The 26,315-nt window shown below is 39.4% G+C and overlaps 1 protein-coding gene and 1 pseudogene across 2 annotated transcripts in view; both read left to right on the top strand.

Annotated features, from left to right (window-relative positions):
* NELL1 (neural EGFL like 1) overlaps positions 1 to 26,315 on the top strand; it is a 1,049,219-nt gene that overhangs the window by 399,321 nt on the left and 623,583 nt on the right. The gene's annotated exons all lie outside the window — the stretch shown is intronic.
* On the top strand, positions 1,733 to 2,149 carry LOC106701146 (uncharacterized protein C11orf98-like; annotated as a pseudogene).

Genomic DNA, 26,315 nt, shown 5'->3' with positions numbered 1-26,315 from the left:
GGCAAAGAAAGAACACTGGATTAAACAAAAATGCGGATTCTAGAACCAGCTCTGGAACTAACTTGCTTTGGCAATGGTGTGCTGGGACTGGTTGGAATCTGCTCAGAATGGCTTGTGAGAACATGTCATGAACTTCTCAGGCATCCCAACAGCCCGTTTAACATAGCCCATGTTAAATGATGCAAATGTACAATGAAGTGAACTATATTAAAACAAAAGTAATGAATACTGAAAAGTCATCGTTTCCTAATTATTCTTCTATATTTTACTATTGTTGCCTATGATCTTCCATCTGTGTGATAGCACTGCTGTGTAATGGTTCTGTGGACTGAAATGTGTCCTCAAGTTCATACATTGAAGCCTGCACCCCAATGTGGCTGCGTTTGGAGATAGGTAAGGACATAATTAAGGTTTAATGAGGTCATCAGGGTGGGGTCCTGATAGGGTAAGATTAGTGTCCTTAAACGAAGAGACAGTAGAGACCTAGCACTCTCTCTTTCTGCCCCATGAGGTCACGGAGAGAAGGGGGCTGCTTGCAAACCACGAAAACTCTCACCAAAAACCAAGTCAGCTGGCACCTTGGTCTTCGACTTCTCAGATTCTGAAAATGTGAAAAAATAAGTTTCTGTTGTTCATATCACCCAGTCTGTGGCATTTTGTTACAACAGTTTGAGCAGGCTAAGACAAGTGATATTCTACTGTGCATTTCTTCCTGACTCCACATGTACTGCCGTCATGTCAGTAGCTTGAAATTGGCCATGCTGTAAGTAGTTAGAGTGCAGAAATTGGCAAATGATATAAATCAAAGTGTATTTGATTTATTGCTTTGTTTATTGTCTAGATCAGGATCTGACAAACCGTAGAACAAAACCATGAAACAAAACCAGCCCAGGACTGGTTTTACATGGCTACAGAGCTAGGCATGCTTTTTACATTTTTATGAGGTTATAACAACAAACAAACTAAACAAACAAACAAACAAACAAAAACACACCACACACACAGAGGAGAATATCTGATACAGATATATATGGCATTCAAATCCTAAAATATCTGACTGTTCACAGAATATGTTTATTGATTGCTGAGCTAGACTAAACACGGTGATGAAGAAAGTGTTAATAATAGAGCAACTGCAATAGTTTTCATTTATGTAGTAGTTACCTTGTGAATAGTACAAAAAATAGAGGAAATAGTCTTCTTGGATTTAAAAATTGTTTTCCAAATAAGGAAGAACATCTCTCAGCATAAAATGAATGAAGTTTTGAAATACGTCTTTGCTGTTTTATCTTACTCATTAAATAAGAATATGAACCAACATTCTTTACAATTTGACTTCTTCATCAGTTGCAATAACAGGTTGGGTATGGATTCAGGAATTCAGAGAAAATCAACAAAAGTATTCTGTGAAACTCAACTGGCTATATAGAGTTTGTAATAAAGACTATGGTGTATTTTATCATTTGTAGTACTCCACATCCTACACTTGGAGAAGGCAATGGCAATCAACTCCAGTACTCTTGCCTGGAAAATCCCATGGGCAGAGGAGCCTGGTAGGCTGCAGTCCATGGGGTCGCTAAGAGTCGGACACGACTGAGCGACTTTACTTTCTCTTTTCACCTTCATGCATTGGAGAAGGAAATGGCAACCCACTCCAGTGTTCTTGCCTGGAGAATCCCAGGGATGGGGGAGCCTGGTGGACTGCTGTCTATGGGGTCCCACAGAGTCGGACATGACTGAAGTGACAGCAGCAGCAGCAGCACATCCTACACTACACAACCATACTGCAGCTTTGGGTGCTGCAGGTGGAAAGATCAGCTGGCCGTGAACAGAGCTGAAGAAGCTGTTCAAGCAATGTCAAGTGTTGAACTGGGAGTGGCAACTGAAACATCGGGTGGTCGGAGGTGTGATAGACAAAGGACTGATTACACGGCACTACCTCAAGTAGTGGGCGTCCAGTGCATGTGCCAACATTACTCTGGGAAGAAATGCAGAAAACTCCTGCCACAGATCTGACTTGCCCAGAAAGAGAAAGCAGGCATGGAAGCAGAAGCCCCTCCTAAGCCAACCAGGACTAGTGAACCACAGCCCAAATCAAAAAAGAAGACAGAAGGATGTAGACATGGAGGGCCTTGAAGGTAAGAGCTAAATCTGTGTCTCATACCCCTCATACCCCAGAAGATTTTCAAGCTGGAGCCAAGAGGACTCGATGCTTATTTCAGATGATTTTGGAGAAAGCCTTACTCCTTTTCATTCTCCCCATATTCCTCTTCCCTAATGGCCTTTTGGAGGAGGAAATGGTAACACACTCCAATATTCTTGCCTGGAGAATCCCCATGGAAAGAGGAGCCTGGTGGGCTACAGTCCATGGGATCACAAAGAGTTGGACATGACTGACTAAGTACACATCATTTATAGCAGTAAGAATGTGTTAAAATTGTATACCTATATATGTCTATATTAGGTACAGATAGAGTACTATACAGTTAATTATTTTAAGCTTATTATTATTATTATCTTTGACAAAGGAGGCAAGAATATACAATGGATTAAAGACAATCTCTTTAACAAGTGGTGCTGGGAAAACTGGTCAACCACTTGTAAAAGAATTGAAACTAGAACACTTTATAACACCATACACCAAAATACACCCAAAATGGATTAAAGATCTAAATGTAAGATCAGAAACTATAAAACTGCTAGAGGAGAACATAGGCAAAACACTCTCCGACATAAGTCACAGCAGGATCCTCTATGACCCACCTCCCAGAATATTGGAAATAAAAGCAAAAATAAACAAATGGGACCTAATTAAAATTAAAAGCTTCTGCACAACAAAGGAAACTATAAGCAAGGTGAAAAGACAGCCTTCAGAATGGGAGAAAATAATAGCAAATGAAGCAACTGACAAAGAATTAATCTCAAAAATATACAAGCAACTCCTGCAGATGAATTCCAGAAAAATAAAGGAACCAATCAAAAAATGGGCCAAAGAACTAAACAGACATTTCTCCAAAGAAGACATACAGATGGCTAACAAACGTATGAAAAGATGTTCAACATCACTCATTATCAGAGAAATGCAAATCAAAAAGGTTCCATTTCACGCCAGTCAGAATGGCTGTGATCCAAAAGTCTACAAGCAATAAATTGTGGAGAGGGTGTGGAGAAAAGGGAACCCTCTTACACTGTTGGTGGGAATGCAAACTAGTACAGCCACTATGGAGAACAGTGTGGAGATTCCTTAAAAAGCTGGAAATAGAACTGCCTTATGACCCAGCAATCCCACTGCTGGGCATACACACCAAAGAAACCAGAATTTAAAGAGACATGTGTACCCTAATGTTCATCACAGCACTGTTTATAATAGCCAGGACATGGAAGCAGCCTAGATGCCCATCAGCAGATGAATGGATAAGCAAGCTGTGGTACATATACACAATGGAGTATTACTCAGCCATTAAAAAGAATACATTTGAATCAGTTCTTTTTATTTTTATTTTTTCCTTTTTTTTAAAATTTTATTTTATTTTTAAACTTTACATAATTGTATTAGTTTTGCCAAATATCAAAATGAATCCGCCACAGGTCATGCGGTGGATGAAACTGGAGCCTATTATACAGAGTGAAGTAAGCCAGAAAGAAAAACACCAATACAGTATCAGATCAGATCAGATCAGTTGCTCAGTCATGTCCAACTCTTTGCCACCCCATGAATCGCAGCACGCCAGGCCTCCCTGTCCATCACCAACTCCCGGAGTTCACTCAGACTCATGTCCATTGAGTCAGTGATGCCATCCAGCCATCTCATCCTCTGTCGTCCCCTTCTCCTCTTGCCCCCAATCCCTCCCAGCATCAGAGTCTTTTCCAATGAGTCAACTCTTCACATGAGGTGGCCAAAGTACTGGAGTTTCAGCTTTAGCATCATTCTTTCCAAAGAAATCCCAAGGCTGATCTCCTTTAGAATGGACTGGTTGGATCTCCTTGCAGTCCAAGGGACTCTCAAGAGTCTTCTCCAACACCACAGTTCAAAAGCATCAATTCTTCAGTGCTCAGCCTTCTTCACAGTCCAACTCTCACATCCATACATGACCACAGGAAAAACCATAGCCTTGACTAGATGAACCTTTGTTGGCAAAGTAACGTCTCTGCTTTTGAATATGCTATCTAGGTTGGTCATAACTTTCCTTCCAAGGAGTAAGCGTCTTTTAATTTCATGGCTGCAGTCACCATCTGTAGTGATTTTGGAGCCCAGAAAAATAAAGTCTGACACTGTTTCCACTGTTTCCCCATCTATTTCCCATGAAGTGATGGGACTGGATGCCATGATCTTCATTTTCTGAATGTTGAGCTTTAAGCCCACTTTTTCACTCTCCTCTTTCACCTTCATCAAGAGGCTTTTTAGTTCCTCTTCACTTTCTGCCATAAGGGTGGTGTCATCTGCATATCTGAGGTTATTGATATTTCTCCTGGCAATCTTGATTCCAGCTTGTGTTTCTTCCAGTCCAGCATTTCTCATGATGTACTCTGCATATAAGTTAAATAAACAGGGTGACAATATACAGTATACTAACGCATATATATGGAATTTAGAAAGATGGTGATGACAACCCTGTATGCGAGACAGCAAAAAGACACAAATGTATAGAACAGTCTTTTGGACTCTTTTGGAGAGGGCGAGGGTGGGATGATTTGGGAGAATGGCATTGAACCAGGTATAATACCATATATGAAATGAATCGCCAGTCCAGGTTTGATGCATGATACTGGATGCTTGGGGCTGGTGCACTGGGATGACCCAGAGGGATGGTACGGGGAGGGAGGAGTGAAGGGGGTCAGGATAGGGAACACGTGTATACCCATGGCGGATTCATGTTGATGTATGGCAAAACCAATACAATATTGTAAAGTAATTAACCTCCAATTAAAATAAATAAATTTATATTAAAAAAATAAACTTATTGGCTTAAACTATTCTGAAAGAGATAGGAATACCAGACCACCTGACCTGCCTCTTGAGAAACCTATATGCAGGTCAGGAAGCAACAGTTAGAACTGGACATGGAACAACAGACTGGTTCCAAATAGGAAAAGGAGTACGTCAAGGCTGTATATTGTCACCCTGCTTATTTAACTTCTATGCAGAGTACATCATGAGAAACGCTGGGCTGGAGGAAGCACAAGCTGGAATCAAGATTGCCAGGAGAAATATCAATCACCTCAGATATGCAGATGACACCACCCTTATGGCAGAAAGTGAAGAGGAACTAAAAAGCCTCTTGATGAAGGTGAAAGAGGAGAGTGAAAAAGTGTGCTTAAAGCTCAACATTCAGAAAACGAAGATCATGGCATCAAGTCCCATCACTTCATGGGAAATAGATAGGGAAACAGTGGAAACAGTGTCATACTTTATTTTTTTGGGCTCCAAAATCACTGCAGATGGTGATTGCAGCCATAAAATTAAAAGACGCTTACTCCTTTGAAGGAAAGTTGTGACCAACCTAGAGAGAATATTCAAAAGCAGAGACATTACTTTGCCCACAAAGATCTGTCTAGTGAAAGCTATGGTTTTTCCTGTGGTCACGTATGGATGTGAGAGTTGGACCATAAAGAAAACTGAGTGCCGAAGAATTGTTGCTTTCAAACTGTGCTGCTGGAGAAGACTCTAGAGAGTCACTTGGACTGCAAGGAGATCAAACCAGTCAATCCTAAAGGAAATTAATCCTGAATATTCATTAGGACTGGTAGTGAAACTGAAGTTCCAAGACTTTGGCCACCTGATGTGAAGAGCTGACTCATTGGAAAAGACCCTGATGCTGGGAAAGACTGAGGGCAGGAGGAGAAGGGGAAGACAGAGGATGAGATGGTTGGATGGCATCACTGACTCAATGGACATGAGTTTGAGCAAACTTCAGGAGATAGTGAAGGACAGGGAAGGCTGGCATGCTGCAGTCTGTGGGGTTGCAAAGAGCTGGACATGACTTAGCAACTGAACAACAACAACAAAGTCCTTGTTGATCGTCCATGTTTTATATAGTAGTGTGTATATATTAATCCCAGTTTCCTAATTTATCATCCTACCTGCATGTCTCCACTTTGGTAAGTTTGTTTGTTTTTAAAATCTATGTCTATTTTGTAAGTAAGCTCATTTATATAATTTTTTTAACTGTAGTCTTCATGTGAGTGATATCCTATAATATTTGTGTTCCTCTATCTGTTTTATTTCTAAGTAAGATAACTGCTAGGTCCATCCATGTCTGTGCAAATGGCATTATTTTGTTCTTTTTTATGGCTGAGTAATATTCCACTCTGTATATATACTGCATTTCTTTATCTATTCCTCTGTTGATGGACATTTAGGTTGCTTCCATGTCTTGGCTATTGTAAATAGTGCTGCAGTGAACATTGGGGTGCATGTATATTTTTGAATTATATTTTTATTTAACTTTCATATTCCACCTGAGGATATTTGTACCAACTGTTTTCTCTACCTGGAAATTCTTTTTCCAGATCTTTGCTTGTCTAGCTGCTTCTTACCAACTCATATGTCACTTTCTAACACAATTCTCCCCTGAAAACTCTAGTCCCTCCCTAACTCTCCTTGATCTGTTAGCCTGTTTCACTTTATCCCATGAATTTGTTACTGAAATGAAATTTGCAGGCCAGTGGGAAGGGGTAGAGCAATGTAGCTCAAAGTGTGGTGTGTGAACTAATACTGTTCTGCAGATGTTTTTTCCTGGTCTATGACAGGGAAAGGAGTTTACTTCCGCATGTAAATCAATGAAATCACTAAGTATGCTGCTTATTTTAGATGACTTTTTTGTTTGCTTCTCTATTTGCATTATGGTTTTTGCAGCAAAATTTTATCTGTGAAGAAATCACACTCTGGAATAAACTTCTTATGGACTGTAAAAAGACTTGTTCAAAACAACCATTTTCAGTAACACAGAGGATGAGAAAGGGTTAAAGGATCAAGGAGGTGAGGAGGAGTAGGGTGAGAACTGATGGGAAAAGGATGACATCAGAGGTGAATGGAAGGCCTTAAGTTTACAGGGAAGGGTGCATGCTCTGGAAACCTCAGGTTTGTTTGTTTTTTAAAGCACATATTTACTCTGCCTTTGCATGCATGCTAAGTTGTCATTTCAGTCATGTCTAACTCTTTGTGACCCTATGGACTGTAGTCCACCAGGCTCCTCTGTCCATGGGATTCTCCAGCAAGAATAAAGGAGTATGTTGTCATGCCCTCCTCCAGTGGATCTTCCCTTACCAGCGATTTAACCCGGGTCTCTTATATCTCTTGCAGTGGCGGGTGGGTTCTTTAACACTGGCACCACAAGGGAAGCCCACTCTGCCTTAGTTTTATTTTAAAAACCCATAAAGAAACAATTACCACTGCTGGATGATTTTCTAGATAGGGGAAAATCCAGCATTCTGGGGAAGATCTGTACCAAGATCTCTTAAAAATCTCCAACATCATCATTGCTAACTGGGTCAGTTTTTATTGTATAAAACAAAAAGATGCAATAATATAGCATGTTTGGCTTAATTGAGTCCCCATGCAGGGGATAACAGAGGAAAATCCTCTAAAAGGCATGAAATTGGAGGGTAGGAATTCTCTAAGGTAGTCTGGGATCACCTCTGAACCTACAGAGTTCACTGACCTAATTCCATTGGCATACACCTTTCTTTGGCTCCAAATGATACAAAGTCTGCATCAGAGAGGGGCTCAGCTCTGTTTCAGTGGATGCCACAAATGTTAGTAGTTCTGTAAAAGTTGTGAAAGGTAGTATTTTTACTGATACTGAAGTAACATGATTACTTCAAATATAATGGAAAATGCAGATAAAATATGCATCAGAAAGAATTTCCTTCTAATCCCACCAACCTAAAATTATAACACATATTTTCATGTATTTCCTTCCAGCTTTTTTTCTGTTTACCCCCTTTAAAAAAAAAAAAACACAGTTGACATCACTGTGCAAATATTTACACCTTTTCAAAAACACTAGGTATCACATCAAAGGCATTTCTCTATGTTCTTAGAATTCTTTGTAAACATCAAGGGAATGGTTGCCCGATATCCTATCATGAGGACAGAAGTAATGAAAACAGTCCACTATTTGTGGACTATTAGGTTGTTTTAATTTTTTCCTTCTTATTTGTATGAGTTGAAAAACATCTTCTGATTCATCTTTGTATTCCTTTTGAAGGAACTGAATTATATGAATAAAGTGTGTGTGTGCAAATTCGGCATTGTGTATCAAAGCTCTGTAGTCCTCTAATCTTTGCCCTGCCCTTCTGTCCCTGCTTCACTTACCTTTGTGCTCTTGGAGCCATGCATCTGTTACTCGTGCTGGCTTGACCCCCTTTTGATATGAGCATTGAGAAGGATCTGGTGTACACCTAACAGGGAACTTTTATGTCTGCTTGGACCCTGGAATTTCTCTGACAATAGTGTTTGCCAGTCTTGGTCTTTTGTCCTCATAGTCCGTCTTGGGTAAAAAGACAAGAGTGAGCAGTTCCCCAGTTTCAGTGGAAATTCAGCTGTACCTGTGTTTTCATGGTGAAAGCTTAACACACTTATCCCTCATATTATCTTGGATCATTAGAAAAAATAATTTTTCTCTGACCTAATATAATTTCTAAGCCATTATACAACCTCTTTGCAGTATGAATTCATAATAGACTTTAAAATCGAAAAGGATGCAATTGTGAGCAAAATGATGAAAGGAGAGAGGAAAATGGAATTGTCAAGGTCAGTAATCAATGCTCTTGCTTTAAAGCCAGTGTTCCCTGCCATGGCTGCCCAGCTTTCTCGTTTCAACTTTGTTTGTTGTTCATTATTTATGAAATAGCTGGGCCCCTTTACATACCTATCAACAAACCACAGTGTGATATTACATTGAAAGAATTTAGAGGACTCTTTTGATCATAATTTGGACATAGTCTAATGAAGAGAATGGTGGCATTTGAGTAAAAAGGCTTAAACTAGCTGACTGAAAACTATATTATTGATGTATCACTGCGTGGGTCTCAGTAAGTCTCTTAGCTTTGTGGGTTTTTATTTTTATTTATTGAGGTATAATTTATTTACAATGTTGTGTTTTATGTAGACATCAAAGTGATTTAGTTATACACATATACATATATATTCTTTTCCAGGTTCTTTTCCTTTATAAGTTATTGTAGGATATTAAGTAAAGTTCCTTGTGCTTTATAGTAGGTCCTTGTTGACTGTGTATTTTGTGCATAGTGGTGTGTATATTTCAAACCCCAACTCCTGATATATCAGCTACTTTAAAACTCATTTTCTACTTCAACAAGATAGGACTAATAATGCCTAATTACTTGCCTACATTGTTATTCTGAGTTCATACTTAACTGTGGTATAAAAATGTAAACAATTATTTTCAATCTGGAAATAAATTATACTTTACTGAAAAAAAAAGTAAAGAGTTAACATTAACACTAATATAATATCGTGTCATTAACATGTGAATGTTGAGTATATACTGAGTTCAGCTTTTAGGCTGGCTTTAGAGAGCAACTAATCAAGGGAAACCAAGCTTTATTTCTCAGCAGGCATGGGCTGGGTGATTGGCACACCTCACTTTTCGTAAAGCATACAATCACTCTGGAGAAACTGTGGTTCAGAGGGAATGTGAAAATTCCTCTGTTAAGACTGCAGTGCGAGTCCTAGAGGCTGCAGGCTCTGTGCGACATCCAAGAGGACTTCTGTCAAGATGTATTTCCCAGCACTGCTGCTTCCAGTGCCCATGTCCCCACCAAGGGCTGCTGCCAACCTACGCCTCTGCAGGAGATGCTTCAACACTAGAAGGGGATTTTAAAAAAGTAAACTTTTTGGAATACCTGCCATTTAGTAGCCATCAGACTGCAGTCATTCCCTATAATAAGCCCTTAGGAAATTTAGGGTAAGAAAACAGGATATTGGCTTCAGAGATCAAGCCCTGAGCCTTAAGAGTGGGAGCACCAACTGCAAGATCCTAGCCTAATCCTAGGGAGTATCAAATAGCGAGAACTCACACAAAGGAAACCGCTTGAATACAAGACCAGGCATCACCCAATCACCAGTAGCACCCTATGCAGGAAGCCTCATCTAAACAACAAACAAAACAAAAATACAAACCCAATCTTCAGCACGGGATTACTACCTCACTCAGCCTTGCCCATCAGAGGAAAAACAAAAAACAAACAAAAACTCAGTACAAATCTTACCCTACATGAAGCTTACACAAACCACTGGACCAAACTTAGGAGAGCAGAAACCAAAAGGAAGAAAGAATTCAACCTTGAAGCCTGGGAGAAGGAGACCTCAAACACAATAAGTTTAAAAAAATAAAAATAATGAAAAGGCATAAAAATACTACACCAATGAAGGAATAAACTAGAAACACAGCAGTCCAAGTAAATGAAGAGGAAATAGGCAAACTACCTGAAAAACAATTCAGTATAATGATAGTAAAGATGATCAACAACCTTGAAAACAAAATGGAGAAAATGCAAGAATCAATTAACAAAGACCTAGAAGAATTAAAAAATATACAGAGACAACACAATTACTGAAATTAAAAAGAAATTAAAAATACTCTAGAAGCAATCAGTAGCAGATTATATGAAGCAGAAGAATGAATTAGTGAGCTGGAAGATAAAATGATGGAAATAACTTCTGGAGAGCAGAATAAAGTGAAAAAGAATGACAAGAACTGAAGACAGTCCCAGAGACCTCTGGGACAATATCAAGTGTGCCAACATTCAAATTTTAGGTGTCACAGAAGAAGAAGAGAAAAAGAAAGGGTTTAAAATTTTTTTTTGAAAAGATTATAGTTGAAAATTTCCCCAACCTGGAAAAGGAAATAGTCAAGTCCAAGAGGCCCAAAGAGTCCCATACAGGATAAACCCAAGGAGAAAAATGTCAAGACATGCTAATCAAACTAACAAAGACTAAACACAAAGAAAGCATATTAAAAGCAGCAAGGGAGAAGCAACAAATAGCATACAGGGGAAACCCCATATTCTTAACAGCTGATCTTTCAGCAGAAATGCTGCAGGTCAGAAGGGAATGGCAGGATATATTTAAAGTACTGAAAGGGAAAAATCTACAACCAAGATTACTGAACCCAGCAAGGATCTCATTCAAAATTGATGGAGAAGTAAAAAGATTTTCAGACAAGCAAAAGTTAAGAGAATTCAGTACCACCAAGCCAGCTTTACAACAAATGTTAAAGGGACTTATATAGTTAAGAAATATAAAAGAAAAAAGATCTACAAAATCAACCCCAAACAATTAAGAAAATGGCAATAGGAACATATATATTAATAATTACTTTATATGTAAATGGATTAAATGCTCCAACCAAAAGACACAAACTGACTGAATGGATACAAAAACAAAACCCATATATATGCTCTCTACAAGAAACCCACTTCCGCCCTCAAGACACACATAGACTGAAAGTGAGAGGATGGAAAAATATGTTCTATGCACAGGGGAAGCAAAAGAAAGCTGGAATGAATATCAATCCTCATATCAAACAAAACAGACCTTAAAATAAAGGAGATTGCAAGAGATAAGGAAGGACACTACAAAATGATCAAGGGATCAATCCAAGAGGAAGACATAATGATTGTAAATATCTATGCACCCAACATAGGAGCACCTCAATACATAAGAAAAACACTAACAGACATAAAAGGAGAAAATGACAGTAACACAAAAATAGTAGGAGGCTTTAACACCCCAGTAATACCAATGGACAGATCATCAAAACAGAAGATTAATAAGGACACACAAGTCTTAAATGATACATTAGATGAGATGGATCTCATTGATATCTTCAGGGCATTCCATCCAAATGCAGAATACAGCTTCTTCTCAAGTGAACATGAAACATTCTCCAGGATAGACCACCTCTTGGGTCACAAATCAAGCCTCAGTAAATTTAAGAAAATTGGAATCATATCAAGTGTCTTCTCTGACCACAACACTATGAGACTAGATATAAATTACAAGAAAAAAACTATAAGAAACACAAACATATGGAGATTAAACAACATGTTTCTAAATAGCCAACAGGTTACTGAAGAAATCAAAAGGGAAATCAAAAGATTTCTAGAAAGAAATGACAGTGAAAACATGACAACTCAAAACCTATGGAATGCAGCAAAAGCAGTTCTAAGAGGGAAGATTATAGCAATACAGTCCTACCCCAAGAAACAAGAAAAACATCGAATAGACAACCTAACTTTACACCTAAAACAACTGGACAGAGAAGAACAAAAAACCACAAAATTAGTAAAAGGAAAGAAATCATAAAGATCTAAGCAGAAATAAATGAAAAAGAAAGAAACAACAGTAAAGATTAATACAACTAAAAGCTGGTTCTTTGAGAAGATAAATAAAATTGACAAAACCTTAGCCAGACTCATCAAGAACAAGAGACAAGCATCAAATCAACAAAATTAAAAATGAAAAAGGAGAGGTTACATCAGAAAATGCAGAAATACAAAGGATTATAAGAGGTTATTATGAACAACTATATGGCAACAAAATGGATAACCTGGAAGAAATGGACAGATTATTAGATAGTTCAATCTTCCAAGACAGAATCAGGAAGAAATAGAAATTATGAACAACCCAGTTGCAAGCACTGAAATTGAAGCTGTGATCAAAAACCAAAAAACAAAAAGCCCAGGACCAGATGGCTTCACAGGAGAATTCTGCCAAACATTTATAGAAGAGCTACTGCTTATCCTTCTAAAACTATTTCAAAAAATTGCAGAGGAAGGAACATGTCCAAACTAACTCTGTGAGGCCACCATCACCCTGATACCAAAACCAGACAAAGACAACACACAAAAAGAAAACTACAGGCCAATATCACTGATGAACATAGATGCAAAAATCCTCAAGAAAGTTTTAGCAAACAGAATTCAGTAGCAGATCAGAAAGCTCATACACCATGATCAAGTTGAGTTTATTCCAGGGATGCAAGGATTCTTCAATATACACAAATCAATCAATGTGATACACCATATTAACAAATTGAAAGATAAAAACCACATGATCATCTCAATAGATGCAGAAAAAGCCTTTGACAAAATTCAGCACCCATTTATGATTAAAACTTTTCAAAAAAAAAAAAATGGGCGTAGAAGGAACCTACCTCAACATAGTAAAAGCCATATATGATAAGCCTACAGCAAACATTTTTCTCAATGTTGAAAAACTGAAAGCATCCCCCCTAAGATCAGGAACAAGACAAGGGTGTCCACTTTCACCACTATTATTCAGCATAGTTGCAGAAGTCCTAGCTACAGCAATCAGAGAAGAAAAATAAATAAAAGGAATCCAGATCAGAAAGAAGTAAAGCTGTCACTGTTTGCAAATGACATGATATTATACTTAGAAAACCCTAAAGATAGTATTAGAAAATTACTAGGCTAATCAGTGAATTTAGAAAAGTGCAGAATACAAAATCAGTACACAGAAATCACTTGCATTTCTGTATACTAACAATGAAAAATCTGAGAAATTAAGGAATCAATCCCACTCACCATTGCAACAAAAAGAATTAAATATCTAGGAATAAACTTACCTATGGAGACAAAAGAACTATATACAGAAAATTATAAGACACTTATGAAAGAAATCAAAGATGATATAAACAGATGGAGAGATATTCCGTGTTCCTGGGTAGGAAAAATCAATACTGTGAAAATGACTATACTACCAAACACAATCTACAGATTCAGTGTGATCCCTATCAAATTACCAATGGCATTTTTCACAGAACTATAACAAAAAATTTCACAATTCATAAGGAAACACAAAAGACCCCAAATAATCAAAGAAGTCTTGAGAAAGAAGAATGGAACTGGAAGAATCAACCTTTCTGACTTCAGATTATACTACAGAGCTATGGTCATCAAGACAGTATGGTAATGGCACAAAAACAGAAATATAGACCAATAGAAAAAGAAAGCCCAGAAATAAACCCCTGCACCTATGAGTACCTTATTTTTGACAAAGGAGGCAAGAATATACAATGGGACAAAGACGGCCTCTTCAATAAATGGTGCTGGGAAAACTGGACAGCTACATGCAAAAGAATGAAATTAGAACACTTCTTAACACCATACACAAAGATAAACTCACAATGGATTAAAGATCTAAATGTACGGCCAGAAACTATAAAACTCTTAGAAGAAAACATAGGCAGAATGCTTGATGACATAAATCAAAGCACGATCCTCTATGACCCAACCCCTAGAGTGACAAAAATAAAAAAGTAAACAAGTGGGACCTAATTAAACTTAAAAGCTTTTGCCCAGCAAAGGAAACTATAAGTAAGCTGAAAAGACAGACCTCAGGATGGGAGAAAATAATAGCAAATGAAACAACTGACAAAGGATTAATTTCCAAAATGTACAAGCAGCTCATGCAACTTCATGCCAGGAAAACAAACAACCCAATCAAATGTGGGAAAAAGACCTAAACAGACATTTCTCGAAAGAAGACATACAGATGGTTAACCAACACATGAAAAGATGCTCAGCATTGCTCATATGACCCAGCAGTCCCACTCCCATGCATATACCCTGAGGAAACCAAAATTGAAAAAGACACATGTATCCCATTGTTCATTGCAGCACTTTACAATAGTTAGAATATGGAAGCCACCTAGATGTCCATCGACAGCTGAATGGTTAAAAAAGTGTGGTATGTATGCAGAATGGAATGTTACTCAGCCATAAGAAGGAACACATTTGAGTCAGTTGTAATGAGGTAGATGAACCTAGAAACTATTATATAGAGTGAAGTCTGAAAGAGAAAGATAAATATCATATTCTAACTTAGATATACGGAATCTAGAAAAATGGTACTGAAGAATTTATTTACAGGGAAGCAGTGCAGAAACAGACATAGAGAATAGACTTATGGACATGGGGAGAGGGGAGGAGAGGGTGAGATGTATGGAAAGAGTAACATGGAAACTTACATTACCATATGTAAAATAGATAGCCAACGGGAATTTGCTGTATGGCCCAGGAACTCAAACAGGGGTTCTATATCAACCTAAAGGGGTAGGATGGGGAGGGAGACGGGAGGGAGGTTCAAAAGGGAGGGGATATATGTATACCTATGGCTGATTCATGTTGAGGTTTGACAGAAAACAGCAAAGTTCAGTAAAGCAATTATTCTTCAATTAAAAAAATTAATTAAAAAGAAAAAAAATACTTAGAAGACTGCAGTGCTAGTGGCTGCCAGAGCTGGGGTTTGAGTTTAGATAGATCTAATTCTAAACAAAATGCTTTTTATACGAGATTTTTAAAGGGCAACAAACAAACATTGACCTTGATTTAAATGTCTATTCAATAGTTCTTAAATGGATAGAAACTTAAAATCAGATGTATATTCCGAATAACTGTAGCTGTTATACATCCACAAAGGCAAACCAATTTACTGGTTAAGTGTAAACAAAACCACAGGCCAATAAAGTTCAAATTTTAATTACATTGATTCAGCATGACCAAGGGTTGTCTGCTGGAAATAAATCTGTAGTGGCAGCATGTTATACAGCGTGGATTCTAAGGCATGAGTTCTTTGGATTTGGCACATGTACACCACCAATGGTGTGACTGCTCATTTGCCCCTACTTTCTGTTTTTGAAACATTGTTAAGTCTTCTTTTGAAAAGTGTGCCGTAAATTTCATTTGGCCTTGAACATATCCTTTATCAGGCAATTCCACCTCTTTCTCCTTTGTTAATAGTCCTTAAAGTATAATATCTTAGCACAATGCTTTATACATTAAAAAAAAAAAAACAACAAAGATGAGCACAAAAATTGCATGGCTGCACTATTATAAAGAGATCATCATAATAATCCAAAATATACTTAGATAATGGAGAATTGGGGGCAGGAGGAAAAGGGGACGACAGAGGATGAGATGGCTGGATGGCATCACCGACTTGATGGACATGAGTTTGAGTGAACTCCGGGAGATGGTGATGGACAGGGAGGCCTGGCGTGCTGCGATTCATGGGGTCGCAAAGAGTCGGACATGACTGAGCGACTGAACTGAACTGAATGGAGAAGAAAATGGCAACCCATTCCAGTATTTTGCCTGGAGAATCCCATGAACAGAGGAGCCTGGCACAGGCTACATGTAGTCCATGGGGTCACAAAGAATCAAGCATGACTTAGTGACTAAACAATACTTAAATAAAAGGGTTAAGGTTATTGTTGAAATAAATTGTATTACACAGGACTCATGGATCCCTGAAGGCATCCGTGTTGTTCTAATATCCATGGACCCTTTTTCAGGGCACTGGGTCATACTGCTTCTGAATCCGCAGGGAAGACAGTTTCTGGGAGGAAATAAAAAGGGGCTGTGAATATTCACAGATATTATTGAGCCTTGAAATACTGTGGTGCAGTATTCATTAAGAGACTCAACAATGTTGCTCTTCCCAATGGTCTGTACTGGCAAGGCTTAGCCTCAACACAGAGGACTCAGCAGTCTCAGCACCAGGGGCCTGAAATGGAAACCCACTCTGGGGACAGCAGTTTCCTCACTGTAGCTGCCTGTCTTTCCCTCTCTTCCTGGTGAGAGCCAGTCCTTTCCCAGGTTGGCCTGGGGACTTGCAGGTGATAATGCTTGAGAACATCTGACGAGAGGTGAATGGGTGGTCGGGAATTGTTGCTGACACAAATCCCCAGCCTTGTGTTCTTAGCACCACTGGAAACTGAATTTTACTACATTTGTTTTTTTCTCTGTTGCCATAGCTGAATACACAGATCATGCTTTGTGAGGTTTTATTTCATTGTAATGCCTACTTTTCCATTTTTGGTACATAAATCTTTTGGTAAATCAAGGACCCAGAATAATTAGAAATTATGGAGCAGTGCATTGAAGTAGCATTTGGAATTGTTACAAGCACACTGAGAATTGCTTATGGTGCTACTAACAATGCCCAAAGATGAAAATAGGAAACGGCTATGACAAAATTATCTTTTCAGAGTAGGTAAAGATGAGTGAAAGAAAATATGGTAGCTGTATTTGGGGTAAAAGGGGCATGTGGGCAAGGAGAGTACTTCTGTTCATTCAGTAACTTCAAAAATACTTACCATGAATCTACAATGGCCAAGCACCTATACTCATTGCAAGCAATACAGCAATTAAGAGGTTGCTGCTGCTGCTGCTGCTAAGCCGCTTCAGTCATGTCTGACTCTGTGCAACCCCATAGACGGCAGCCCACCAGGCTCCCCCGTCCCTGGGATTCTCCAGGCAAGTGCACTGTAGTGGGTTGCCATTTCCTTCTCCAGCGCATGAAAGTGAAAAGTGAAAGTGAAGTCGCTCAGTCATGTCCGACTCTTAGCGACCCCATGGACTATAGCCCACCAGGCTCCTCCATCCATGGGATTTCCCAGACAAGAGTACTGTAGTGGGGTGTCATTGCCTTCTCCAATTAAGAGGTTGACAGGGTCTAATTCTGAAGTAATGAAAGTTATATTCTGGATACTAAAGAGATATTAAATGAGAAAATGGAATGGCCAAAAGTTTTAATAAATTCTAGAAATTGAGACCTTAAGTTTGGGAAAATATAGTGTGTTCTAGCAAATGTGGTTTTTGCTTAGAGAAATAGTGAGAAAGAGGCACACCATGATGTTTATGAGGCTGGCAGAGTTCACAAGTTGAAGAGCCTGAGGGCTGTATTAAGGAATTTTAAGTTTTTTCTAAGTGTAAGCATTCATTACTAAAGATACTAAGCAAGGACAGAATGTGTGATATAGATTTTCATATGCTCCAATGACTGATTGATGAAGAATGTGATGGACAAGGTCACATGGAAACCAGGTCTCCAGAGAGGCCTTCTCAGGGGAGCAAGGATGGTAAATAGATGAAGATGAAGATGGAGGAAAGTGGATGGACTTGACATGGAATTACTGAAATATATTTAAATGGACAATACTCAAGAATAGATTGAATAGAGTGAAGTGAAAGAGAAGGGGTCAGGGAGAACCAGAAATTTCCTGAATTTAATAATTGTGTGGATGGTGAGTCACTTTGTGAGAGGGAAATTCAAGAATTCCATTTGGGACATGTTCTATTTGAGATCAATTCAGTCACTCAGTCATGTTCATCTCTATGTGACCCCATTTGACTGCAGCATGCCAGGCTTCCCTGTCCATCACCAACTCCTGGAGCTTGCTCAAACTCATGTCCATCGAGTCGGTAATGCCATCCAACCATCTCATCCTCTATCATCCCCTTCTCCTCCTGCCTTCAATCTTTCCCAGCATCAGGGTCTTTTCCAATGAGTCAGTTCTTTGCATCAGGTGGCCAAAGTCTTGGAATTTCAGCTTCAGCATCAGTCCTTCCAATGAATATTTAGGACTGATCTCCTTTAGGATTGACTGGTTAGATTTCCTTGCTGTCCAAGGGATTCTCAAGAGTCTTCTCCAACACCACAGTTCAAAAGCATCAATTCTTCAGTGCTCAGTTTCTTTATGGTCCAACTCTCACATCCATACACAACTACTGGAAAAATGATAACTTTGACTAGATGGACCTTTGTTGGTAAAGTAATGGCTCTGATTTTTATTATGCTGTCTACGTTTGTCATAGCTTTTCTTCCAAGGAGGAAGCATCTTTTAATTTCATGGCTGTATTCACCATCTGCAGTGATATTGGAGCCCAAAGAGAAAAGTCTCTCAGTGTTTCCATTGTTTCCCCATCTATTTTCCTTGAAGTGATGGGACCGGATGCCATGATCTTAGTTTTTTGAATGTTGAGTTTTAAGCCAACTTTTTCACTCTCTTCATTCACTTCTGTCAAGAAGGTCTTTAAGTATATGAAATATCCAAGAGGAGTTGAGTAGTGGGAGGTTGGATACAGGAGTGCTGAGTTCAAAGGAGAGTCTGCACTGGAGATATAAATGTGGGAATTACTAGGATAGAGGTGATAGTGGAAACCATACAAATGGTTGAGATCATCAAGGGAGAATGATAGGGGCTCAGACCAAATCCTGAGGATTTACAGTTTCGAGTTTAATGGAGATGGAGGAACCAGCAGAGAGGACTGATAAATTGTGCTCAGTGAGAGAGAAGGTGCTTTCAGTGAGAAGATAGAAACCTAGGATAGGAATTAATTCTGCAAATGCTGCTGAGAAACATTAGATCAGAAAGATACCTGTTTGAGTCAGCAAGAGGTTGTTTGTTGGTGATTTTAACAAAGAGCAGTTTCCATGGGAATAGTCGGGGCAGAAGACGGCCAGATAGGAGTAGGTTGAGGAGTGAATGAAAAGTAAGACTGTGAAGAAAGCATGTGGAGGGAACTCTTTTGGGAAGTTTTGAAGGGTAACAGAGAAATGGACCTGCAGCAGAGGGACTGACCAGAGGACCAGCTGAAGTTTGTTTTTGTTGTTCAGGTTTTGTTTATCTGTATGTTTATGTTTTAAAGTGAGAGAGATCAGAGCAGGTACCAACATGGATGGAATAGCTCCAGGAGGAGAGAGGTGTGATGTTGGAGAGACAGGATCATTTAGGGGCCAAGTACTATGGTATCTATAGTATAAGATGACAATCTACCAGTTGATGAGGACAATGGACATTCCTTTATTCTTAATAAGTAAAGGATCGTTGTGGTTGGCGTGTTGATTTGTTGGTATAAAGATGACTGTGTTTCTTTATGAGGCAGTTTGTTTCCTCTGTAGAGTATGAAATGGGGTCATCAGATGACTGCTGGAGAGAATACAGAGATGGGAATCAGGAGCTAAAGAGAGGTTTAACTAGTCTTCTCAGAGTTGGGGAGGGAATGGTTAAAAGGAATCTGTAGGAATGTCCATTTGATACTCCATTAAGCTGTGTGAATTTGTATTTTTGTTTTCGGTTTATATCTGTATTTTTTGAAACTTTTAATTGTGTGAAGGCAGAGAAAAGAGAAGAGTTGAGTTCAAAAAGGTTTAGGGTTTTGCCTAGACAAAGAATATAGGGGAACAGTTGGCTAAGCAGGTTGAGGTTAAGGGTTTGATTAAAAAGAAAGACATGGAATCTAATCCAAGCAGGGCCAAAGGCTGGTGATCAGTGAGAAAGTAAATAGTAGATTAAAGGATTGGCCACCTTCAATGAGGTAGAATAATTGTGAGCGGTGAAGCAATGCATATATATAAGTATAAAATACTTAATATAAAAAAGTATAAAGAGCTATTGGAAGAGGCTTGTGATGAGATTGTTGAAGGAAGTGAATTTTTGATGATGATAAGATTTCGGGTGTAAGTAATGGTGTGACTGGCTCAAGTGGCAAGAGTGTTCATGGTGAAGAAGTCAAGAACAGAGTCCTGGAGACTCGCTGGTCTCATTGGTTTGAAATGTCCAGGGGACATCACAAACTGTCTTCTGTGGTTTAGAGGAAATGTCTGTAGGGACTCTCTTGTACAGATGAGTTTCCTCATGAAAAGCACTTGGTAAATACTGCATACTTCTCTATCACTCATCTTCCTGAGACACAAATCATAATTTTGTTGGAAAGACACCAAGAACACTAGTAGAAAGATACCTGTTAATTAACTTCTATCACTTTTTGGGACCACGTCCTTATTTCTTCCTTATTGCTAAACTTTTTGGACTATACCCACTGTTTTATTTTTCCAGACCAACATGGTCATATTTCAGTAATAATCTTGTGTGCACTGTAATTGAAATTGAATTAAGCATATAATTAAATTTCAGCATAGCTGCCATTTAAACATTATTTAGTTTTACCACAAATGCCTTTCTTTCCACTTATTCAAGTACTCTTGAGTCTTAGGTTAAAATTTTTATAGTTTTTTTTTTTCCCCAGTGTATGTCTTTTCTGAATATTTCTTGTTAATATTATTTCTGGTTATCTTTTGTTGTGCTGCTAATATGGTGATTATCTTTTCCCATTATATTTTATGCCTTTTTATTGCTGGTGTTTAAGGGTGCTATTGATTTTTGTATATTTACTTTGTATCTGTCTTCATTACTGAACTCTCTTATTAGTGTTAATGGCATTTTAATTGATTCTCTAAAGCAGTGTTTCTTAAGTCTCAATAAGTTGTAAACTAATTTTCAAAGGAAAACAGTATTTTGAACAACATGTTCTTTAACAAAATAGTCAAAATATTGCTATAGTGTCCAATTGCCTTTGGGTCTTTCATTGTATTCTCATTTATATTCCTGGGTCTTTGTCTTGTTTGATCTGTTGATATCCTACTGCTTGTTACAGTCCTCTCTTTGATAACATGGCCGTGTTCTGCTTCTTATCCTCTCTCTTCTAGGAGAGCAGCTTTTTAACCTTTGTGTTTTTATTTTCCCCAGTTTTCTGTGACTTAGCCTTCACCTTCTTGATGTTGTGAACAAATACAAGTCTTACTTTTTCAAGGCTATTCAGACCACGGGGAGACATTCACAAGGGTGTTTAGCCTATTTACCAACTGCTTTATTTCCTTAAGCTACTTCCCTTGCTTCTTTTAACATTCATGCTTTTTTTTTTTTTTTTAATTGGGATATAGTTGCTTTACAGTGCTGTTTGGTTTCTACTGGTGAACAAAGTGAATCAGCTTTATGTATACCTATATCCTCTTGAACCTCTCTCACACCCACCCCATCCCAGCCCCCTGTGTCATCACAGAGCTGAGCCCCCTGTGTTATCAGCACATCCCCACTAGCTATTTGACACATGGTAGTGTTTATATGTGGAGAAGGCAATGGCTCCCCACTCCAGTACTCTTGCCTGGAAAATCCCATGGACAGAGGAGCCTGGTAGACTGCAGTCCATGGGGTCGCTAGGAGTCGGACACGACTGTATAACTTTCAAGTAGACAACCTGAGCGACTTCACTTTCACTTTTCACTTTCATGCATTGGAGAAGGAAATGGCAAGCCACTCCAGTGTTCTTGCCTGGAGAATCCCAGGGACGGGGGAGCCCGGTGGGCTGCCGTCTCTGGGGTTGCACAGAGTCGGACACGACTGAAGCGACTTAGCAGCAGCAGCAGTGTTTATATGTCAATTCCCATCTCCCAATTCATCCCACACCCCTTCTCAACCCCTGTGCCCACAGTTCCATTCTTTACATCTGTCTCTGTTGCTGCCTTGCAAATAGGTTCATCTGTACCATTTTTCTAATTCCACATATATATGTCAATACACGATACTTGTTTTTCTCTTTCCAGCTTACTTCATTCTGTATGACAGACCTTAGGTCCAGCCACATCTCTACAAATGACCAATTTTGTTCTTCGTTATGACTGAGTAATATTGCATGGAACATTCATACTTCTGATGGCTTATTTTTTTTTTTCTGTTGGCATCACTCTATCATGTGATAGCTTCCTCTGTGATTGCTGCCCTTTATTTTCCTCACCTGGTAAGACAGGGCTTCTGGGAATGTCAAAGATGCAGTTCTCCAAAGCACACACTCTGGCTTGGAGGCTGAATGTATGTGTGCTCAGTAGTGTCCGACTCTATGAGACCCCATGGACTGTAGCCAGCCAGGCTCCTCTGTCCCTGGGATTCTCCAGGCAAGAACACTGGAGTGGGTTGCCATTTCCTTCTCCAATGCATGCATACATGCATGCTAAGTCACTTCAGTTGTGTCCAACTCTATGCGACCCCATGGACAGCAGCCCACCAGGCTCCTCAGACCACAGGATTCTCCAGGCAAGAATACTGGAGTGGATTGCCATTTCCTTCTCCAGGGGGTCTTCCTGACCCAGGGATTGTACTCACATCTCCTGCATTGCCGGCAGATGCTTTAGGTCTGAGTCATTAGGGAAACCCAACTTAGAGGGTAGCCTGGCCTGCAGGAATTTTGCGGGGGTCTGCTCTTAGGATTAATGTTTATGGAGAAAAGAAGGAAGCAGGACTGGGAAGAGGAAGAAGTGGAACTGCCATGTGGTCAGAAGAAAAACCTTAGCCAATCTCTTGGGAAGCTCTGGAGGGCTTGTCTGGCAGACTTGTCCTGAGTTTGGATAAGCAGATTGAGTAAACACAGCAGGGACCAGTCACTGGACGTGATCCCGGGAAGGGGACATAACCTTGGACAAGGCAGCTTCTCCTCATTTGAGGGAAATTGCTAGAGTGAGTCTCAGAGGAGTGCACTTAGCTGCCAACACTCTCAAAATTGGAGGGATTAAGTGCTTCAGTCCTGAAGAGGGAGCAGGACAACTCACTGTTGTCCTTTTCAGCTTTTGCTTTTGCTGTTGAAACTTCTGACCAGGCATCACTGCCACAATTGTTTTCATATTCTGTCTCCTTTCCCCACCACAAATTACAGCACTTTCAACTTCCTTTAGTTGATTTGGTTTTGAGATGATTCCAGAAACTCTTAACTACTTGAAATGTTCATGATTCAAAAAACATAAAGCAAATTTCTTATCTGAGATAGTATTTGATTATAATGTCTAGGATTGTAATTAACACAGTATTTCCCAATCAGGGCCGCTGTCACGGGATGTATCATTGAGTTTCTCTTGCCTTGGAGTGAGGTTCTAACTCCTTAACTTTTGCTGAATAATGAGCCATCCTCAACTTTCTTGTCAAATAACAGAAATGTGTATAATTTCTTAATGTTTCTTCAGGTTGGCCTGGGCTGGATGGTCTTTGAAAGGCCCTCCTTACCTGACTGAGAAGGTGGATCAATGTCGGGTGGAATAGCCATATACCTGCCATCTTTCAGGATGCTAGCCTGGGCGTGGTCCCAATATATTGTTTTCAGAGTTACCAAGAGAGAGAGCAAGTCCCAGCATACAAGCACTTTCTGTGTCTCTATTTTTATGGTGATTATTATTATCCTATTAGCCAAAGCAAGTCCCATGACAAGCTGGGAGTCAGAGTGGTAGGGGACCACCCAAAGGCATGATACAGGAAAGAGAATTATTTGGGCATTTTTGTCAACATTCTCTCACAGGTACCATCCTCAGATGTTGAGACAGACATCTTTCATCTTTGCTCAAGTATCTGAAAATGCACTGTCCCGGGGTCATCCTATATGGCATTTCCCTAATTTTTCTTTATGCCAGCAGGAAATCTGGTGGATTATCCTCTTACTCCCTGGTGTCTGAAGTGGTTCTGTACATTAGATATGATTTCTTTGCCCCTATATAGAACTCTGACTCAACTCAACTTGATTCTGTCATTGGCCAATGCCTAGCAACATGTAAGCTGTTGGTGAATGTTTGTAGATTGGATGAGTGAAGGAAGTGAATGAGAGAGGGAAGGGAGTTACTGGTGAATTATTATTATTTTTTAATAATAAACTCAAAGCCTTTGAGCTTGCTCCTCAGACCTGATCTCATTGGTTTAAAATGCCTGTGTCTTGATAGAGGGAATAGGAAATAAACATGAAGTAAAGCAGGAAGGTCAGACACCACTGATTGACTGAGCTGAAAGAAGGAAGGAGGGATTGGATGCTTGGGGCTAGTGCACTGGGACGACCCAGAGGGATGGTATGGGGAGGGAGGAGGGAGGAGGGTTCAGGATGGGGAGCACATGTATACCTGTGAAGGATTCATTTTGATATTTGGCAAAACTAATACAATTATGTAAAGTTTAAAAATAAAATAAAATTTAAAAAAAAAAAAAAGGAAGGAGGGATTAACTGGGAGCAAGTTGGAATTACTACATAACTCCAGGAAGTGTGTCTACCTGGGATATAGTGAGTGGCACCCTCTGAAGCTTGCAGTGTGGGTGGTCCAGGACCATGATCTGGATCCATCCCTGAGGACTTCATGTCCTCTAGTGCCTTTGTGATCCCTCCTTTCACACTAAGGTGAACTGTGTTTAAGATTGCTGAATTGCATTTTTAGGAGTTCCTGAGTATTTTCCTGCCAAACTATGGGGAAGGAGGAAAAACTGTTTAAGGCTGGTTACCTGTTCACAGATGTCACTTTAAGATGTCACTCCCCTCCCCAGTGCAGTTGGTTTCAGAACAGACAGATCCATCCCTAGCAAAAATTGCAACTTCGTCTTGCTATACACACACTTAATCTTTTGAAGACCCACACAGCTCAGTAATTCCTGGCGATTCCCCATTGCAGGCCCAAATTCAATACTTTAAAAGTGAAATTGAAAAAAAATGTGATTAATGAAATGTTAGTTTGACAACTGAAGCCACAAGCAAACACAGATGTAGAAGTCAGTCACTGGTGATGGCTGTGCTGCATTTGAAATGCTTTCAGAGCCCATGAATTAAAATAAGATATAATTGTCTACCTTTGTCAGCAGTATTATTAACTTAGCTCCCCCCATCTTCCTCCTATCACAGGAGATGATCTGTATGGTTTTATTTTGCATTGAAATAGCAGGGATAGGTGGGGAGACCAAAAAAAAAAAAAAAACCTGCAAGCTCTTTTCTTCTTCCTTTAAGGCTTGCTTCAATCTTTCTTCTGTAAACTAATAATTTTAATCAGATTCTTAGAAATGACAATCCGAATAGAGATTACTTAAAACTCATATTTATATAAATGTAATTTTTGAGACAGTCTGTTTTAAATTGGCTTGCCCCACCCCCCGTACTTTGATTAGCTTGATTTGATAAGGTGTAGATAGCACAAACTCTGAAATGACCGGCAGAATTAAAATATGCAGTGTTGTCTGACTCAGACAAGAGGAATTATTTCTAAATCTTCTGTGACATGTAAATCTGCAGCCCTCCATCTTGGATCAGCCTGCAAAACTCAGATTGGGGTCGACAAGAGCTTCTTTGTTAGATAAATGTTCCTTAAAAACTTTTGAGCTTTAATATTTGTCCTCTTGCCTTAACAAGGATTGGAAAATACCAGGGTGATCTCAGGGTCATTTAACCTCTCTGGGACTTAGTGTTCTCATCTGTAAAGTGAGGGGGTTGGACTCAGGGACCACACGGATTGCATCTGATTTTGAAATTCAGTGACTCTAAGATATTCTTGACAGCCATGTGGCCGAGTCTCTGTAGATCTGAGGTTCAAGGGGCAACTCTTAACAATTCCTCACCATGCTGCTGGTTCAACAAGGTTTCACAGCTGCGGGGGCCAAGTCCTGTGAGTGGGAAGAGACCCCAGGGACAGGATCTCCTAGAGGAGCTCCTCTCACTTTCTGGACTGTGCACCCTTGAAATCCAGTGGTTGCATTTTATTTGAATTGGTTTAACTATGGACTTCCTTCTATGGAACATGATATTTTTCATTTATAAATTCAGGGGCAGCAGTGGCAGGGAGATAAGGAAGTGACCTTCACCACATGTTTGACACAGATGGTGCCAAAATGCACCCTTGTTCTAGTCCATCTTTC

The sequence above is a fragment of the Bos mutus genome, chromosome 29 (assembly GCF_027580195.1).
Source record: "Bos mutus isolate GX-2022 chromosome 29, NWIPB_WYAK_1.1, whole genome shotgun sequence".
Lineage (NCBI taxonomy): Eukaryota > Metazoa > Chordata > Mammalia > Artiodactyla > Bovidae > Bos > Bos mutus.
This window is presented reverse-complemented; position numbering and strand designations above follow the sequence as displayed.